Genomic DNA, 5,211 nt, shown 5'->3' with positions numbered 1-5,211 from the left:
ACTCAAAAAGCCAAACCAACCGAATAACGAGTGAGCAGATAATTACCTTGAGAAATTCTCCTCGCAAAGTAAACAGAGATCCAACGAATCTGAGGTAGAGTCCATGCAGCCAGTAAATCCAGTTGAGGGGTGCGTCAGGACACTGTAAATAAAGACTGTAAGTTTTGGTACAACAAGTACGTATACAGGAAAAGAGCTTCAGTGTAAATAGTCCCACATAAGTAAAAGCGGAAAAACAGCACTAGGTAAAAAGCCTTGGTTTAAAAAGTTCTGCTTAAGTAAAGATGGTAAAAGAGGAACTGGGTAAAAAGCCCCAATGTATGAAATGGCAAAGGAATCTGCCAAGGCTCTTGGACGGCTGAGTTATAAACTACCAGAATAGTTTCTGAGAGAAAAATCTGAAAATGTCATGAAGATGGTTAAGGCAGGATATGATGAAGGGAAAAAGATCATTTTAAAAGTCGGAAAGATGAATAGAAAGAGACCCGAAGGTGAGATGGACAGCGAAAGTGACAAAAGACAACAGGATGTAAGTATAAAAATAGATATAGATGACAGAAGCGAATGGACAGAGGAATTTGGCCCAAATTTGTATCCCCCACTAATAGGGTTATGATTAGGACCTGAGGAAAATAAAGTATTGATTGGGGGCCAGAAGGCTCGCTTAGTAGATATTTTCCCGAAGTCCACAACAAAAACTATTAGTGACTTTCTTAAGTGAAGTGTGGATACAAAAATAGAGCCGGCCAAACAATAAGCTTTGTTGAATGAAGAGAGATTTTTGGGATTGTCTGTCTTTGAATGAAAGTGCTTGTGTGATTTTGGACTTCGGAATATTTGAGTTGGGAGTTAATGAATTTTTCAGGTGTCTGAAAGCCTGCTTCAGAAAGTGGTAGAGCTATCTGTTGTTATGGCCCCACCCACTTTTTCAGACAGAGTGAATTTGTTTTAACCCTTTGCAGTGTTGTCCTGTATGAAGGAAGTTTTAAGAAAGTGTGAACCTAGAATTGAATTACATTTTAATTTAGAAACCCAGGTGTGGATTTATTCAGATGATATGTTATGGAGCTAGGAAATGCACAAAGGATAGGTTTGTTGAGCAAAATATAAAAAATGTGTGGTCCCGATGGTTTAAAAAAAAATTTTCGACACGCTCATTTGTCAAAAGAAAACATGTAATCATTGATTACATTTGTTTGAAAGACAATACATTTAGTCTAGGAATGAGATAATGAACGGAGAAGGGAAATTGTAATGCCTTAAAAAAGAATCCTGCGTGGGTGTCTCAAGGCTGCGTGCTTGGGAAGTACGCCCCCATATTTCTTTGTGTAAAATCATGATACGAAAGCTTCGAGCTCAGTAAAAATATTTTTAAATAAAAGATTGGCATATTTGAGTTGGGATTTTGAGATATTTCTGGTGATTCTCCTTGATAAACATTTTGGTTGTATTGGAAAATCTTGGGTTTGGAAAGACTTTTAATAAAAGTAAACATACTGCGTCAGACGCTGAAGCTCAAAAAGATTACATTTATGAGATGCTGTATCACAAAATTGAAGTTACACCGCAAAAGATTAGAGTTTTTGATGTTCAGCTTCTAAAACAGAAGTTTGGCACGTAATTATAAAACAAGTACTTTGCATTCTGTGATCTATGAATCACTACAAAGAATAAATGATAAGTCCGATTAAAAAACAGTATTACCATATTTGACATTTCATAATCCAACAATAAATACAAATACTACAAAAGGGGAGCAGAAATCAGGATGGGAGCAGTGAAGAGTTAATTTTGTTGTGAATATTTCAAGTACCACTGTTTAAGAAAATACACAACAAAATGAAATACATTTAACATAAAAAGTTAAATCTGATCTCATAAAAAAAAAATAAAACTATAATGGTTGAAAACAATATAGAAATACCTTCAGGGATCAGGTCAAACTCCTGGGCAAGTGGGGAGCTATCTGCGAAAGGGTAAAAGGAATTTTGAAAAAAATTAAATGTTAAAACGGCAGTCTTTAGCAGTTTAGAACAAAGGAAAATATAAGTTGAACTTGTGACTTCAGATACAGTGATTGAAGAACCACAGAAAGTGAGACGTAAAGGCTTTGAAACTGGAACATTTGAGATAACGGAAAGCAGCAATCAAAGCATCCGTGCTAGACTCTGTTCCAGTTATGGAAAAATCATTTAAGATAACGGAAAGCAGGATTTAAAGTAAATCCCAAAAAGGCACAAATCGGACAAGCTGTGGTACAGTACCTGGGACATGAAATATCCCAAGGAACTCGGACCATGTCCAATGACAGGAAGGAGGACATTAGGATTATGCCAAGACCAAAACCAGCCTGAGGGTTTTGTAAGGTACTGGGGTTCTTTAGCTATTGCAGGAATTTTGTGCCTAACCACAGCAATTGCAGAACCAATACAGTGGCTAGTGAAAGGAAAATCCGGTTGAAATGGAAATGGTAAGACTCTAACTAAAACTGGAATATCCAGGATGTGTTTTATCAACAGAATATAAACGTGATCATCACCGTCCTTCCGATTCTACAAGGACAAGCTACAAGGCCGCCCCGAGGTTGCCCAGAAGCATTTAACCACAGCGGAGGGTACAACAACTACGTAAAGCAGCCTCTAGAGGGCGACATCTAAGTATCAGGAGCGTTTGTCTTGAAGCCATAAGATAAGTGTGTAAAAAATGTTACCTGAATAATGTAAACCAGGGGAATTAAACTTGGGAAATTGCCTGGTAGTTAAACCTGGAACAGAAGTAATGTTGTTATTTGACAATGTGCAGCATGAAATGTTACCTGTGAGCATAAATGTATCAGCCCTATACCTGCCAGAAAAAAATTAGCCACAAGACTAAAGCGTTGTAAATACGATTGCTAGACACAATCCTGAGAATAGCTAGTGACACATCAGGAGGAAGAGATAACACAAGAAGCTGAGACACAAAGAAGGAAGACAGAGGAGATTTACAGCGAATGACGTATTAACTTTACAGGGACATTTCTAGTAAATGCACCAGATATACAGGCACGTGTAGATAGTTTGAGGGGAACAACGGAGGTACTAATCAGGAAACAGGCCAGGATTGGGATAGAATCTTCAGAGTTAGGATCTAAAACATCCAAAAAAAATGCTAGAGGGTGTATCCGTATTGGAAGGCCATGCACGAACAATTAAAGAGCAAAATAAGCAGGAATTGAGAGGACGATGCCGAGGACAGGAAAATAGACACATGTCATGCCGATGGTAGATGGCTGATTGGTCAGGTGAGACACAATATGGATCAGATACAAACCGGGCGAGTTACAGGTTCAATAAATAGCACCCAGTTGAAAGAAATGGCACAGCACACTGGGCCATTAGATGCATGCACCATGAAACATAGAAACATAGAAAAAAGGTTGCAGGAATAGGCCATTCGCCCCATCGAGCCTGCACCAACATTCAATAAGGTCATGGCTGATCATTCACCTCAGTACCCCTTTGCTGCTTTCGCTCCATACTCCTTGATCCCTTTACCTCAAGGGCCATATCCAACTCCCGCTTGAATATATCTGATGAACTGGCATCAACAACGTTCTGCGGAAGAGAATTCCACAGGTAACAACTCTCTGAGTGAAGAGGTTTCAACTCATCTCGGTCCTAAATGGCTTATCCCTTGTCCTTAGACTGTGACCACTTGTTCTGGACTTCCCCAACATCGGGAACGTTCTTCCTGCATTTAACTTGCCCAGTCCATGCAGAATTTTAAGTTTCTGAGGTCCCCTCTCATTCTTCTAAACTCCAGTAAATACAGACGCAGTCGATCCAATCTCTCCTCATATGTCAGTCCTACCATCCCGGAAATCAGTCTGGTGAACCTTCGCTGCACTCCCTCAATAGCAAGAACGTCCTTCCTCAGATTAGAACAAAACTGAACACATTATTCCAGGTGAGGCCTCACCAAGGCCCTGTACAGCTGCAGCAAGACCGCCCTGCTGCTATATTCAAATCCCCAAGATATGGGGCCAACATGCTATTTGCCTTCTTTCTGTCTGCTGCACCTGCATGCCAACCTTCAATGACTGATGTACCATGACACCCGGATCTCGTTGCACTTCCTCTTTTCCGAATCTGTCGCCATTCAGATAATATTCTGCCTTTGTGTTTTTGCCACCAAAGTGCATAACCTCACATTTATCGTTATTAAAGAAATCTGCCACGCAATTGCCCACTCACCGAACCTGTCCAAGTCACTCTGCAGCCTCTTAGCATCCTCCGCACATATCACACCGCCATCCAGCATAATGTCATCTGCAAAATTGGAGATATTATGCACAATTCTTTCATCTAATTCATTGATGTATATTGTAAATTATTGGGGTCCCAGCACTGAGCCCTGCGGCACCCAACTAGTCACTGCCTGCCATTGTGAAAAGGACCCGTTTATCCCGACTCTGTCAACCAGTTCTCTATCCACATCAATACATTACCTCCAATGCCATGTGCTTTAATTTTGCACACCAACCTCTTGTGTGGGACCTTGTCAAAAGTCTTTTGTAAGTCCCACTGCACCACATCCACTGGTTCTCCCTTGTCCGCTCGACTCGTTGCATCCTCACAAAATTCTAAAAGATTTGTCAAGCATGATTTCCCTTTCATAAATCCATGCTGATTTGGACCGATCCTGATAGTGCTTTCCAAATGTGCTGCTGTTTCATCTTTAATAATTGATTCCAACATTTTCCCCACCACTGATGTCAGGCTTACTGGTCTACAATTACGTGTTTTCTCTCTCCCTCCTTTTTCAAAATGTGTTGTTACATTCGCTACCCTCCAGTCCATACGAACTGATCTAGACTTGATGGACTGTTAGAAAATGATCACCAATGCATCCACTATTTTTAGGGCCACTTCCTTAAATATTCTGGGATGCAGACCATCAGGCCCAGGGGATTTATCGGCCTTTAGTCCCACCAATTTTCCGAACATAATTTCCCACAAATAAGGATTTCCTTCAGTTCCTGCTTCTCACTAGCCCCTCGGTCACGTAATATTTCCAGAAGGTTATGCGTGTCTTCCTTCGTGAATGCAGAGCCAAAATATTTGTTCAACTGGTCGACCGTTCCTTTGTTCCCCATTATAAATTCACCTGAATCTGACTGCAAGGGTCCTACGTTTGCCTTCACTAATCTTTTTCTCTTCACATATCTAT

The sequence above is a fragment of the Pristiophorus japonicus genome, chromosome 23 (assembly GCF_044704955.1).
Source record: "Pristiophorus japonicus isolate sPriJap1 chromosome 23, sPriJap1.hap1, whole genome shotgun sequence".
Taxonomy (NCBI): Eukaryota; Metazoa; Chordata; class Chondrichthyes; family Pristiophoridae; genus Pristiophorus; species Pristiophorus japonicus.
This window is presented reverse-complemented; position numbering follows the sequence as displayed.